The sequence below is a fragment of the Rutidosis leptorrhynchoides genome, chromosome 2 (assembly GCF_046630445.1).
Source record: "Rutidosis leptorrhynchoides isolate AG116_Rl617_1_P2 chromosome 2, CSIRO_AGI_Rlap_v1, whole genome shotgun sequence".
In the NCBI taxonomy this organism is placed as follows: Eukaryota; Viridiplantae; Streptophyta; class Magnoliopsida; order Asterales; family Asteraceae; genus Rutidosis; species Rutidosis leptorrhynchoides.
Window position 1 is genome coordinate 47,723,131 of NC_092334.1, and position 17,389 is coordinate 47,740,519.

Here is a 17,389-nt window from a genome sequence, read left to right on the forward strand (position 1 = left end):
ACTAATAATATTATACAAAACATTATATGATCCCATGGTTTAATACGGCAGCGCATCGTTTGGTCTATTTTCTAGGACGTTTAGGTTCAAAGAATCGCTTAACGCTTATCCTGGCTGTCTGCCTATATTTTGGCTGTGGGACTGAAGAACTGGATGCCGGGATAGAACGAATAGGAATAGCGGGAATAGGGGTGGTAGTGTCTAGTGGAGTTGGTGCCACATCATCCTTACTAAACTCGGGATTTGAATTTTCTAATTCATTAGCCTTTCGTTTCTTTCCTAGTTCGAACTCGTCTTTTGTAATTTCCTGTATTTCTTCCTCGGGTTCACTTTCCTCCTCGGGTTCACTTTCCTCCTCGGGTTCACTTTCCTCCTCGGGTTCACTTTCCGGGTTCTCTATAGTCGGTTCATCCGGAATTTGTGAGTCTTCCCCAAAGATATTATTTTCGTCATCTGATAGGTTAATGACTGGAACACCATCTGAAGATTCTGGTTCGGAGTCGCTGAACGTGATGACAAGTTTTGAGCCCGACATCTATCACACAACAACTAACCCATTAGTACTACATAATATTTACATATAAATTTTAACCAACAATGATAAGCAATGGTTTTTAAATCAGACCCGGTCAAAGTCCAGACTTACTAATGTATCCTAACGACTTATCAGTTAGACACACTAATGCAAACCTGGTTCGCTAAGACCACCGCTCTGATACCACATGTCATAACCCGTCCTTAACCATAAGAACGTGTTAGATAACGTATGATTTCATTGCGAGGTATTGACCTCTATATGCGACATTTTTAAAAGAGAAACTGCATATATTATACATTACAAACCATAACCATTATTTTTGTTACAAGCTTTAGACAATAAAAAGATGATTATCGTTTAGCGATAATCTTCGACTTACAAACTTTACATATAATGATAACAACACGATTTCAAGCATATTTTACAACACAAATCCTTGGGTATGCAGTTTTATTTTTGACACAAATATGCGTACGCAAGATCCTGCTCAAATTCAACATAATGCAGCGGAAGCTTTAGTAATCACCTGAGAATAGACATGTTTTAAAAGGTCAACATAAAGTTGGTGAGATATAGGTTTAATGCCGGCAGCAATATATATATATAGACCACAAGATTTCGTATATAAACAGTTTAATAAAAATATTCTAAGTGGTTGAGCACTTGGTAACCATACTTAACATTTAATCACGTCGCATATTCCCTTTATTATGAAATCTTACTACACCGTACCAAGTGTAGTCACGAAACGAAGTACTGTGCAACCGTTGAATACTGGTCGTCCAGTCCGGTTGGGGTTGTCAGGCCCGATAGATCTATCAACAGGATTCGCATTTACAATACCGCTGTAAATAACAGTTACCAAGCTACAGGGAAGTATGCCAGTGGTACAACTCAACGTAGAATATATTTTTCAGTTACTTGTGTCCATAATGTAAAACATAAAATACATGTATTCTCATCCCGAAATATTTAGAGTTTAAAAGTGGGACTATATACTCACTTTCATCTTGAAGATATATATATAATTTGACTTGGTCTCCGGTTGATATCACGAACCTATCCATATATAATATATCAATACCTTTTCTTTTTAAACAAACGTCACATATATATACTTGTTATACTTTTAATACTTTGAATAATTCCTTAGTCCGTAGTTAGCAGTTCGTTATTAGTAATTCAATTTTAATGGTTCATTTTTAGATATTTAATATACCCGCAATGAAATAAATAAAACCCCCAACGAAATAAATAAAACCCCATCGTATATGTATTGGTCGAGATTAATCTTGACCCACGGTACCGGTGTTGTCAAATGACGTGTTGCATACATAAAGTACCGGTGTTGTCAAATGACGTGTTGCGTACAATCATGGGATCTTATGATTAATCTTCTCGTGTTGTTTACGGGTGATCCTGAACCATATAAAATTGAATTATAAGTACATATATATAAAATATCATGTTAACTTAAAAAGATGTGATTTATTTAATTTTTCCCAATTATTTTCGTGGCTAAACTAGTCTTGGATATCCGATTTTGTTTCGGTCATAGTTTCTTCGTTACAACTCCGTTTTCGTTGATTCAACTTGCCATCTCCTTGGATCGAGTCCCTCTTTAAGACTATGAACTGTAAATACCTTAGTTTGTATTCAAAATCACACGGCATAGGTCAAACTTTAGTGAAACTTATGAAGTTAATCATTTTCCATCATGTAAACAACCTTAAATGATTATTTTTCTAAAAATACTTATACTTTGAGTTAAATCATGAAATTTTTATGTGTTATCATATTCATAGTAAAAATCATTTTTCCAGAAAATAAACCTCCAATTCAAAGTTTAAGATGGTTTTTAATTATCCAACCCAAAACAGCCCCCGGTGGCACTCCGACGTCGTAAAAACAGTTTTTAAGATAATCTTTGAAAAACCAAGTTATACCTTGTTAAATTAGCATATATTTAAGTTATGTTACAGGTCTTGGAGTATTTTAAAAGTTAAGTTAGAAGGATCTATTTAGTTTGCAAATAAGTTTGAAAACATTCAAACTATGTTCTTGTTGTTAAAATTTTATACCACAAAATAAGATAGCTATATATATATGAATCGAATAAGGTTATGAACATAGATTCTACCTCAAGTTCCTTGGACAAGGTTGTTGTAAAAGAGGAGTAAGAACCTAGAACCAAAAGGGTGATGGAAGTGGATGAAAGATTGGAAGTAAGTTGGTGTTCTTGGAAGGATTTCTTGAAGTGTTTTTGTAAGGTTTTCTTATGAGGTTTAAGTATTGTTTTTGAAGCTAAATGATGGGGAAAATGCTTGGAGATGATCAAGTATGAAGTTAAGAGTATTTTGAGAGAGAAATGGAAGTGTAAGTATGAGAAAATGGGGTGAAGAAATGGTGTGCATGCATAAAAACGTTTTTAGGTTATAAAGGAAAAAAAAGATACCTAACTTTGTTTTCTTGCTAAATAATTCATGCTACTTGACAAATGGTTGGTTCCACATGTTTCTTAATCATTTAAGGCTGCTAAGGAGCAGATTTTTATTGGTATATACCAATAGTAAATACATCTAGAAGTTGCGTATGATACGGGTACATATACCCTAGGTATACGTATAGAAATCTTTGAGAAAACGGAACGAGGATTCAAATATAGTTATCTTTTGTAAATATACTTATATTGTTTTATGTATTTAAGTCTTTAAAAGTGATTAAATACATTACTTATACGATATATGTATAAACATTATAGGTCATAAGTATTTAAGTCAAATAACGTTACGTATGGTTATCGTTTTGAAAACTTAAGTTAGTAGTTTCAAAATATACTTATAACTTATTGTTATTAATACAAAATGAGATATTAAAACATTCTTAGGTCATGTTAAATATGTATATATACATATATATACACAAACGTATAATTATCATATATTGTATAGTTCGTGATATCATCGGTCAAACTAGACGGTCAAACGTTGTGTAAAACTCTTTTCGAAAAACATAAGTCTCGACAATTTGGATTGCTTATCATGTTGGTAAGGTTTAATTTATGTAAATATTAATCTTATAAGTATAGAACGATCGAAAAAGTGTGGGTCGTTACACCTCCCTGGTCTATAAAGATGCAACCACCGTATCCTACGTATAACCCAGCCGAAGCATTCTATAGCACCTATGGTTATGCTTGGAACCCCTATTGGTATCAGTATCATCCCTAGTCTACTTAGTTTTATTTATTTTGTAATTTGTAATGTTGATACGTTTAATACTTATGTTAATATTGTAATAGTTTTTATAATTTTCTAACTTTTATTCTTAGATTTTAATAATTTTTGAATGTCGGGTAATATACCAAACTTCAAAAATATGTATATATGTTTGCAGTTTATCTTATGTACACAACAGGATAAAACAATGCATTTTCAAAGACTGGCATTAAGTTCAGCAAAAGCAACTAATTTTGACGACAAGATGCAAAATATATGTGAAATAACAACAAGACGGAATGAACAAATGATGTGCACCATTTATCATTCAGCAAACAAACGCCAATATATTTGGAAACTTTGGTAAAAATTTAATCATTTTAACACAAATCACCCTCAATAATTTAAATTGTTACTGATTTCTTGCAAATGAGGGCATTGCAAGATCTTAAGTGTGGGAAGGGGTTAAATTCTTTCGGATTTTAAAATTTTTACCTTAAACACTGGGTTACCATTAAAAATACTAGTAAAGCAGTAGTTGTATTAGAATCTAGTGCTCTCTGATAATAAAGAACAGCCCTAGTCTTATATACTGACTACCCAATTCTAGTAAAAATAATATTTTTACTAGAGTCAACTCTCAACGCTCGACGCAACGGACTAAAAATTACAAGTCAACTATGCACATAAATATAATATAATATTTAAATAATTCTTATAATTATTTATATATTATATAAATAATAAAAAAACCGTCGGCAAGAAAGACTCCAAAATGGAGTGAGCTGTATTTACAAACTCCGCGACTCGCGGAGTTTGAAGGTAAAAAGGGCCGCGAGTCGCGGAGTATCCCTGAACTCAATTCCCTATAAAGCCAACCGAATTATGATCATTTTTCATAACATATATCCATCTCTCTATCTATATCGTAATATTTATATTTATAATTTATATTTTAATTTTAATTTTAATTTTAATTCTAATAATAAGGGTATGTTAGCGAATGTTGTAAGGGTGTAAATCGAAATTCTGTCCGTGTAACGCTACGCTATTTTTAATCATTGTAAGTTATGTCCAACCTTTTTAATTTAATGTCTAGTAGCTAAGTTATTATTATGCTTGTTTAATCCGAAGTAATCATGATGTTAGGCTAATTACTAAAATTGGGTAATCGGGCTTTGTACCATAATTGGGGTTTGGACAAAAGAACGACACTTGTGGAAATTAGACTATGGGCTATTAATGGGCTTTATATTTGTTTAACTAAATGATAGTTTGTTAATGTTAATATAAAGATTTACAATTGGGCGTCCCTATAAATTACCATATACACTCGATCGGACACGATGGGCGGGGTATTTATATGTACGAATAATCGTTCATTTAACCGGACACGGGAATGGATTAATAGCCACTAGAATAATTAAAGGAGGGGTGAAATTATGTACAAGGATACTTGGTATAATTGATAACAAAATATTAAAACCTTGGGTTACACTCAGTCGACATCCTGGTGTAATTATTAAACAAAGTATTAAAATCTTGTTACAGTTTAAGTCCCCAATTAGTTGGAATATTTAACTTCGGGTATAAGGATAATTTGACGAGGACACTCGCACTTTATATTTATGACTGATGGACTGTTATGGACAAAAACCAGACGGACATATTAAATAATCCAGGACAAAGGACAATTAACCCATGGGCATAAAACTAAAATCAACACGTCAAACATCATGATTACGGAAGTTTAAATAAGCATAATTCTTTTATTTCATATTTAATTTCCTTTATTTTATATTTAATTGCACTTCTAATTATCGCATTTTTATTTATTGTTATTGTATTTAATTGCACTTTTAATTATCATACTTTTTAATTATCGCAAGTTTATTTTATCGCACTTTTATTATTCGCAATTTCATTATCGTTATTTACTTTACGCTTTAATTTAAGTCTTGTATTTATTTTTAATATTTTACATTTGGTTTTAACTGCGACTAAAGTTTTAAAATCGACAAACCGGTCATTAAACGGTAAAAACCCCCCTTTATAATAATAATATTACTTGTATATATATTTGTATTTTTATAAAAGTAAACTAATATAGCGTTAAGCTTTGTTTAAAGATTTTCCCTGTGGAACGAACCGGACTTACTAAAAACTACACTACTGTACGATTAGGTACACTGCCTATAAGTGTTGTAGCAAGGTTTAAGTATATCCATTCTATAAATAAATAAATATCTTGTGTAAAATTGTATCGTATTTAATAGTATTTCCTGCTAAAATATAAATCTATTTTATATACACCTCGCATAACATCATTAAGGTATAAATATCTTTAATCAATCAACACAAAATATTTCAAAAATTCGTCATGAGTTAAATTAGGTCGTTGAACCGAAATTACTTTACCGAAAAGAGGGGCGCATATTTTTGATAATATTTGATTGATTAAAGTGGGATAAAAGACCAAAAAGATTTTTAATTTTATTTTTACCATGTTTTTAAAATTAATATTTAAAAATTAAATTAATATTGTGAACTTTGTAAAATCAATATATTTAAGTTTGTAAATATTTGAGAAATTAATATTTTTAATATAAGTTTGTATGTATAAAAACAAAAATATAATATAAGTTTGGTGTGAATTTTTAATTTTTTAAATATGAATTTTTAATTTTATGCATCTTAAATTTAAGTTTGGTGTGATTATAAAAACAAAAATTTACTTTATTTCGTTAAGTTAAAAATATTATTTTTAAAATTCGTCGTGAGTTGAAGATTATGTCGTTGAACCGAAATTGCTTTACCCGAGGGAGGGACGAGAACTTTTATTATCATTATTTTTAATCTTATTGAATTAAAGTACGGCAAAAACATTTAAAAAAACCCAAAAAAATCTTTGCTTTTAAAACCGCGCTTTAATTTGACAAATTTTAAAATTTTGTCGAGGAACAGGCTAGGACATCGATCCGAAACGCCCTCATCCTAAAAAGAAACAAATTTTTAAAATTTTATTAATTTTATGTTTTATTAAGTATAAGGTTAAAAAAAAAAAAAAAAAAAAACCTTAAAACACTGTAGCCGGCACCCCATGTGATCGCATGGGGTTTACTCTTCAACGTCATGCAATCGCATGAGGCTGAAAATCTGGCCAGAAATAAAAGACCAGCGAGCTGTTCTTCTCCACACAACACACATACATACCCGAAAATCTCTCAAAACCTCACCAAATTTCATCATTTTTCCACCGTAATTCATCATTTTTCTTGCTCTAATCATGCCTAGATTCTCATTCTTCAGCAAAAAGGTAAAAATTACACCCCTAAACTCTACAAATTCCTAGTTTTTGTGATAATTACCAATATTTTACCTAATGCAATTTTGTTAATTTCTAGTGTAATTAGTGTTAAATTGTTAGTATTTTATGCATGTATAACCTAGATTGATGCTATTTAACATGATTTGAAGCCAAAAACTTCAAATTTTTTAGAAATCTAGGGTTTGTGTTCTTGAGCAATTTGGGACTTTTTGATATAAACAGGTTATGTCCGATTTTTGTCATGAATTATTGCTAAATTGAGTAATATAACATGTTTAGGTAGTTAAATGATCCAAACATTGATCTTAAACATGATTTTTGGAGATTAAAGTAGACTTTTTAGGCGAAAATTCATGAACTTGATTAATTTGATATATTTGCCATTTGAGACTTGTTTAATTGTTAATAATGACTATTTTGACATGTTATTTGAGTTAAATGCTTATGTACTTTGTATACATTTTCATATGTGCTCATTTGAAAAAGTGTAGAATTGTGAAAAATTGTGAAAATATGTATAAGTTTAATTTTGATTTAACATGTTATTGTGATTGTTTTAAATTGTTATTTTGCTAACACTAATGCATACTTGGATGCACAAACTTTGTGTTTAATGTGTTTTGTAGAAAGCCGATACTGGAGGTTCAGGAGCATCATCATCTAGACAGCCTGCTCCAGCTCCAGAACTAGAACCAGAAATGCAATATGAACCTGAACAACAACCACAACAGGAACCACAACATCAGCCTGAACAGCACGTACCCTATTATGATCCGCTACAGTTACCTAATGAACTCACAGTATTTCCGCCACATCTACCTGTAGAATACCCAACAATTCCGAAACACACATTGCATCCTAATTTGAGATTCGACAGACGATGGAGAGATTATCCATCATATCAAAGTAATAAATTCAAATTAGTAACAAAAGAGGTAGAGGTGCCAAGGGTAATTGATTGGAATCCTTTGGAAACGGTCCATCTAGCTGACCGTGTTAGACAACATTTGGTACAAAGGTATGGCAGTTCTTCTTTTACAGATTGGATACGTCTTTTCACCATTCGTAGACCTGTATATAAGGAATGGTGTGTTGAGCTGATGAGTACTATAGCGTTAAATATAGATGTAGATAGGTTAGATGATAGAAGTTTTCTTAGATTTATCCTTGGCGGTAGGATGTACAGAATATCCATGATGGACATGGCCAGGGCATTACAGATTTACACTCCTAGTGAATTGCTACTACCCGATTGTATGAGTTTGATTTATCGTGGGGAAAGGGTAGATAGGAACTTTGACGCTGACGCCGTTTGGAGGCGTATGTCAAACTATAATGTTTTTACGCTAGGAGGAAAACACTCCTACTTACATATTAACAAAGCCGAGCTTCGTGTGATTCATAGATTTTTGGCTAACTCGATTACACAGAGAGGTCACAATAAGGAGAAAATGACCTTACATGATTTATTCTACCTAAAGTGTATTCGGGATCCGAGAAGCTTTGTTAATATCCCTTACTGTGTTGGTTTTTATTTATCTAAAATGGTCGAAGGAATGCAGGAAGGGAGTATAATAGGAGGAGGTATTTTTGTTACTCTCATTGGAGAGTATTTAGGTGTTGATAGGAACCGAGGGGGTCCATTACAGCTTTGTAGAGAACAGGATGAGACCATAGGATTGTGGGTTTATGTAGGTGCTAAGGTATTGAAGAGTAGACGCAACCAGGCACTTCCCTATGAAGGTAATCATCCACAGGTAGAAAGGGGTTCGGACGAAGAAATGGAGGAAGCGGAAGACATTAGGGATGTCATTCAAGATGCTATTCTTGATGTCCACGTTCACATAGATGATGAATCAATGACGAGCGCTGCCAGACATAGTATGTACGAGCAGTGGAACTCCGAGAGAGTATACGAGGATTATAAGCGATGCCAACACGATAGCTGGTTAGTTCATCAGCACCAAATCATGAGCCAGCTATCATATCAGGTACCAAATAATTACGTGCCTACTCGACCTGCTTATTTTCCGCCACACAGCCCCGAGATCCGACCACCCTTTAACCAGTATGACTATAACCAAGCCTATCAGGACACCTATAACCAACAATGGAACCCACCTGACGAGATGAACTGGAACCCATATCCAGACTGATTTAGTTCCATTTGATTATTTTTATAATTTTTATGTTTTTATCTTTTGACTTTTTCATGTTTAAACTTATGTTATTGGATATATTTGTGTAATTGTTATCATTTTTATTATTATTGTGTACTAATATTTTACATTTAGGATTTGAAAGTGGGATATTAAGTCCCATTTCAAATTGCCATGCATGTTTATATTTGTATGTATGTATATTGTCGATTGTATAAAATAGGGTAAAATAGCGCATTTTCAAAGACTGGCATTAAGTTCAGCAAAAGTTAGTACTTTTGACGACAAGATGAAAAATAAATGTGATGTAACAACAAGACGGAATGAACAAATGATCTGCACCATTTATCATTCAGCAAACAAACGCCAATATGTTTGGAAACTTTGGTAAAATTTAATCATTTTTCTGCGCTAATCACCCTCAATAATTTAAATTGTTACTGATTTCTTGCAAATGAGGGCATTGCAAGATCTTAAGTGTGGGAAGGGGTTAAATTCTTTCGGATTTTTAAAATTTTATCTTAAACACTTGGTTACCATTAAAAATACTAGTAACGCAGTAGTAATATTAGAATCTAGTGCTCTCTGATAATAAAGAACAGCCCTAGTCTTATATACTGACTACCCAATTCTAGTAAAAATTTGTCAAAATTTTCAATTAAATGAACTCAAAATCATGTTTATACATATTTATGAACGATAAAACTAGGTGTTAACACCGAAATTATTGTTATCTCGGAAAGGACATAAATTGAGAAACAAACTAAAATGTTAGAATTCATTTAAAATGGAATAGAGGACAATAAAAAGGCAAATAAAAGAAAATAAAAGCCAAGTGTGGGAAAATTTACCAAGTTATTTTAAAACATATGTCACATATTTCTGTAACAAATAACTGAAGATACTTTTGCTTTGGACTAAACTAAACAGTTTTACCCGATTTACTGTAAGAAAGATGGATCTACACGATGAATCAATTCCACCATTAAAAGGAAGTAAAGTCTTCCAAAAAAGAAACGCGCTTTGATTTAGGTCATGAAGTTGTCGTCCAGACCAGCTGTAGGTTGACGAAAAATCTAGAAAAGTCATCTCTAAAATCAACAGGAAATCCACGGACCTCAGCATCAAACAGGGTCGCCAAGTGATCAGACTTATCCTAACCATGAGAGGATCTGTCTTGTAAAATGGGGAGGACGCCGTGCAAATTAGCTGGATAAGACTAATGAATCAGATCCCCAGAAAGGATAATCTCCTTAAAGATCAAAAATCAGCTTTTAAGACTGATATTACTCAATCCTAGAGATTGACCTTAAAGATTGAGAATTCAAACTCATGGAATTCGATGATATCTAAACTCGAGCTTGAACGAGAAAATATTTTGATCAAAACTACAAACCGATTTGTTTTCTGGAAACCCATTTTCAATGCGTTCATTACCGTTGAACGTAAAATCCTAGGAATTCACCTGGAATTCATTAGGTCACCTGAACCAAATTGAGTGTCAACCGTAAGAACGGTGGTTGCATAGCATGGTCAAAGACAGGACCTTGTGCCAGACCGAAAAATTATAAGGGTGAGCTTTACTATTGCTCCTACCAAGGATAGTAATTGCGTCCGACAAGTTATAGACCATAATTAAAAGCATGTCAGGGGACATTGCCTTAATAGTTGCTTGTTCAAAGCTTTCATTTACAACCGGACAGTAGTTTGACGAAAGGTAATATACGGGACAAGTAAACTGGACGTGTTGCTTTCCCAATACAAGGTTAGCAAGTGGGTGACACAAAACCATAAGTTTTGAGCTAAAATTTTCAAATCTGAAACCCACAAAACCCACAAAAATATTTTGCAAACACCGGTGAAGGGTTATTCCGGAAAACTTATCTAGGGTAAAAGCTAGATTTAATTTTCAAAAGATCAAATGTTTTCATAAAGATCCAATTTCCTTAAAGGATCTAAATTTTTATAGTCATGTGGGACTGTAAACCACATCGTTACTACCATTGTTTATACCGCCGTATAAAAATCACTGATGTACAAAGTGTGAAGAATAAAGAAGTGATTCTAGTATATTTCAAGACTATATTGCTTGAGGACAAGCAACACTCAAGTGTGGGAATATTTGATAATGCTAAAAACGAACATATATTTCATAGCATTATCCCTCAAGAAAGACAAGCTTTTAGTTGCAATTGTTCTAATTACAAGTGATATTCGTTTAAATAATAAAAGGTGAAGACAAAAGACAGATTCGACGAATTGAAGACGCAAACGACCAAAAGCTCAAAAGTACAAAATACAATCAAAGAGGTTCCAATTATTGATAAGAAACATCTCGAAACTACAAGAGTACAAGATTCAAAACGCAAAGTACAAGATATTAAATTGTACGCAAAGACGTTCGAAAATTCGGAACCGGGACCAGAGTCAACTCTCAACGCTCGAAGCAACGGACTAAAAATTACAAGTCAACTATGCACATGAATATAATATAATATATAATTAATTCTTAAAATTAATATATATATTATATTATATAATAAAAACCGTCAGCAGAAAAAACAAAGGCATGTGAGCCTCCCCAGCTGGCCATGCGATCGCATGGCCTTGAAGGGCAAAAGCCATGCGATCGCATGAGGCCCTTTTCCAGTTCACAGGCCTATAAAAATCAAGCTTTGGTGCACCATATATCCATCTTTCTTTCTCTCTATCAAACGTATTATATATATATATATATATATATATATATATATATATATATATATATATATATATATATATATATATATATATATATATATATATATATATATATATATATATATATATATATATATATATATATATATTAATTTTAATTTTAATTTTAATTTTAATTTCCAATAATAAGGGTATGTTAGCAAATATTGTAAGGGTGTAAGTCGAAATTCTGTCCGTGTAACGCTACGCTATTTTTAATCATTGTAAGTTATGTTCAACCTTTTTAATTTAATGTCTCGTAGCTAAGTTATTATTATGCTTATTTAAGCCAAAGTAATCGTGATGTTCGGCTAAATACTAAAATTAGGTAATTGGGCTTTGTACCATAATTTGGGTTTGGACAAAAGAACGACACTTGTGGAAATTAGACAATGGGCTATTAATGGGCTTTATATTTGTTTAACTAAATGATAGTTTGTTAATTTTAATATAAAGATTTACAATTGGACGTCCCTATAAATAACCATATACACTCGATCGGACACGATGGGCGGGGTATTTATATGTACGAATAATCGTTCATTTAACCGGACACGAGAATGGATTAATAGTCACTAGAATTATTAAAACAGGGGTGAAATTATGTACAAGGACACTTGGTGTAATTGTTAACAAAGTATTAAAACATTGGGTTACACGCAGTCGATATCCTGGTGTAATTATTAAACAAAGTATTAAAACCTTGTTACAGTTTAAATCCCCAATTAGTTGGAATATTTGACTTCGGGTATAAGGATAATTTGACGAGGATACTCGCACTTTATATTTATGACTGATGGACTGTTATGGACAAAAACCAGATGGACATTTTAAATAATCCAGTACAAAGGACAATTAGCCCATGGGCATAAAACTAAAATCAACACGTCAAACATCATGATTATGGAAGTTTGAATAAGCATAATTATTTTATTTCATATTTAATTTCCTTTATTTTATATTTATTTGCACTTTTAATTATCGCACTTTTATTTATTATTATTGTATTTAATTGCACTTTTAATTATTTTACTTTTTAATTATCGCAATTTTATTTTATCGCACTTTTATTTATCGCAATTTCATTATCGTTATTTACTTTACGCTTTAAATTAAGTTATATTTATTTTTAATATTTTACATTAGGTTTTAACTGCGACTAAGTTTTAAAATCGACAAACCGGTCATTAAACGGTAAAAAACCCCCTTTATAATAATAATATTACTTATATATATATATATTTGTATTTTTATAAATTAAAACTAATATAGCGTTAAGCTTTGTATTTTTATAGTGCTTTTTCTTTAGACTAAGATTTAGGTTCGTTCCACAGGGAAAATCTTTAAACAAAGCTTAACGCTATATTAGTTTTAATTTATAAAAATACAAATATATATATAAGTAATATTATTATTATAAAAAGGGGGTTTTTACCGTTTAATGACCGGTTTGTCGATTTTAAAACTTAGTCGTAGTTAAAACCTAATGTAAAATATTAAAAATAAAAATAACTTAATTTAAAGCGTAAAGTAAATAACTATAATGAAATTGCGATAACTAAAAGTGCGATAAAATAAAATTACGATAATTAAAGAGTACGATAATTAAAAGTGCATTTAAATACAATAACAATAAATAAAAGTGCGATAATTAAAAGTGCAATTAAATATAAAATAAAGGAAATTAAATATGAAATAAAAGAATTATGCTTATTTAAACTTCCGTAATCATGATGTTTGACGTGTTGATTTTTAATTTTATGCCCATGGGTTAATTGTCCTTTGTCCTGGATTATTCAATATGTCCGTCTGGTTTTTGTCCATAACAGTCCATCAGTCATAAATATAAAGTGCGAGTATCCTCGTCAAATTATCCTTATACCCGAAGTCAAATATTCAAACTAATTGGGGACTTAAACTGTAACAAGGTTTTAATACTTTGTTATCAATTATGCCAAGTGTCCTTGTACATAATTTCACCCCTGTTTTAATAATTCCATAGACTATTAATCCATTCCCGTGTCCGGTTAAATGAACGATTATTCGTACATATAAATATCCCGCCCATCGTGTCCGATCGAGTGTATATGGTTATTTATAGGGACGTCCAATTGTAAATCTTTATATTAAAAGTAACAAACTATCATTTAGTTAAACAAATATAAAGCTCATTAATAGCCCATAGTCTAATTTCCACAAGTGTCGTTCTTTTGTCCAAACCCCAATTATGGTACAAATCCCAATTACCCAATTTTAGTATTTAGCCCAACATCATGATTACTTTGGTATTAAATAAGCATAATAATAATTAAGCTACGAGACATTAAATTAAAAAGGTTGAACATAACTTACAATGATTAAAAATAGCGTAGCGTTACACGGACAGAATTTCGACTTACACCCTTACAACATTCGCTAACATACCCTTATTATTAGGATTTAAAATTTAAATTAAAATTAAAATTAATATATATATATATATATATATATATATATATATATATATATATATATATATATATATATATATATATATATATATATATATATATCGTATGATATAGATAGAGATATTGATATATTATAAATGATACACCAAACACTCGATTTTATAGGCCTGTGAGCTGGAAAAGATGCTCATGCGATCGCATGGAGTTTCTTCCTCCAGGCCATGCGATCGCATGGCCTCTATTTACAGCTCACATGAGCTTGTTTTCTTATGCCGACGGTTTTTAAAAATAATATAATATATTATATTAATTTTAAGAATTAATTATATATTATATTATATTCATGTGCATAGTTGACTTGTAATTTTTAGTCCGTTGCATCGAGCGTTGAGAGTTGACTCTGGTCCCGGTTCCGGATTTTCGAACGTCCTTGCGTACAATTTAATATCTTGTACTTTGCATTTTGAATCTTGTACTCTTGTAATTTTGAGACGTTTCTTATCAATAATTGGAACCTCTTTGATTGTATTTTATACTTTTGAGCTTTTTGGTCGTTTGTGTCTTCAATTCGTCGAATCTGTCTTTTGTCTTCACCTTTTATTATTTAAACGAATATCACTTGTAAATAGAACAATTGCAACTAAAAGCTTGTCTTTCTTGAGGGATAATGCTATGAAATATATGTTCGTTTTTAGCATTATCAATCCCCATGCATGGCCATCTATTAACCACACTTTTAAAGCTTTATCATGCAAATACCTTGTGGACTTCTCCCCCCCCCCCCCTCTTCTTTTTTCTGCTGACCGACGGCTAGGCCTCATGGGGAGGTGTATTTGGCTTTCAAATTTTGAAGACTTATGTGCTTATACTCTTGTAAACTTCATACACTTCACACACACTTTACTAGCTTCCAACTTTTCTCTCTTTCTCTCAAATTCTTGTAAGTATTATGAACATCTTTTCTCCCTTTTTTCTTGGCCAAAACCGTAGCATATGCTACACAACAACATCATCATCATTTGTTGTTCATTGTTGTTTTGTTACATGTTCTTATTTAATGATTCAAGTACTTACTTGTTGTTGTAGTTATTCCTTACTAATTTCAAGAATCAAACTTACTAGTTTGTTCTTCATTTATCTTGTTCATAACAAGAACACACAAGAACTAACTTACTAGTTATGTTCTACAATTATTGTTTTAAAAAGATTGTAAGTTCATGGTTGTAAATCATACTTGAAGTTCATGAAGTAAACTTTAAAGTTTACTTTCTAAAGATCAAGACTTAGGCTTGAATCTTTAAAGTATGAACAACCTTGAACTAGTTACTTGTTTACTTAGTTATTTCTTTATATTATGCACTTTAAATTCATGTTTGTTGGTTAAAATTGGTCAAGTGTTACTAGTTAACTTTGATCTCATTTATCTTGAACAAAAGTTAACTTTAAAAGTTCAAGAACATGTAAGTAAGTTTTCTTTAATTATAACTTTGTACACTTATGTTAGATCTAGACTTTTGAGTCTTGGATCTTCAAGATCAAACTAAGAACTATGTTCTACAACTTAAGATCTTGATTTCATAAGTTCACTTTCAAGTTTGTAACTTATTATTAGTTTTAAAGTTCATGTATGTGTTAGATCTAAGACTTTGATGTAACTTTGGTTCATCAAAACACTTGCAACACTTAAGTGAGTTGTGCTTCATGTCTTAGACTTACACTTGGGTCATGATGGTCAAACCTTGGTTAAAATGATGCAAACACATCAACGAGTTGTACACTTGAAGCTATATGCATCTAGGATGAGAACCATGATAAGCATCGAGCACCAAGAACCACCGGAACCTACTGACCCTACTGTTTTACTGTATCTGGGTCTGATCAGTAAGACCTGGACTGTTTTAATGTTGATTTTAAGATATCTCTGTTCGAGTAGATAACTTTTCATATAGGACTCGTCTTAATCCGAGTTACGATTTAGGATTTATGGCCCTCCGATCGTCACTATGTCCATTTAACGTTGTGCTGAAAATTCTGACCTACTCGCACTTAGACCGTCGCCACGGTCAAACGAAGACGAGTTTGCTTCTATAATTTTTACCACAACTAAAGGACTCATATACGGAGCCATGGCCACTGGTCTCACCTTATTTCAGTAGGTATAGAGGCCGTGGTGACTGACCGAACTCAGCCTTTGTTTTAAACTCTTTTCACGAACGAAACTTACTTTACACCTTTTGTTAAATGATGAATGATGATGACCCTTAAGACCTTATTTACATACTTTTAAACCTATTCGGACGATTTACTGACTTAGTACTATTTGACTTAGGATGAGGACCCGTTTGGACAACCATCATTACTTGCTTACTTTCCGAGTCATACTTTACCGCTACTTTATCATTGTGAGTTATAGCATTCCCTTTTTACTTTAACTTATTTTGGGAACTGAGAATACATGCGGATTTTATGTTTTACATACTAGGCACGAGTACTTAAACTTATATATGTGTGGGTTATACAACGGCATAAACATTCCCTTTAGCTCGGTAACGTTTAATCATTGGTTTTTGAACCGTGAACGAATCTTAGATATGGATCCATAGGGTTTGACATCCCCACTCGGGCTAGTCATGCTAGCATTTAACGAGTGTTTAATACTTCATAGACATACGCACTTGCCAAGTGTACTTTCAGGGGGTATAAACGTTAAGTTAGTTACCAAGTGCCCACGGTTAACATATACTTTATCATACTGTTTTGAAACACTCTTTGTAGCACTGAAATCTCGTGGCCTACCTTACATACTGTTATACTTAAACTATAGCTCACCAACCTTTGTGTTGACGTTTTTAAGCATGTTTTTCTCAGGTGCTTAAGGTTATTTGCTTCCGCTGTCGTGCTAGTCTTGCTGTAGACACCCGCTGCTCTAGTTTTATCACCGCATGAACTATTTATCT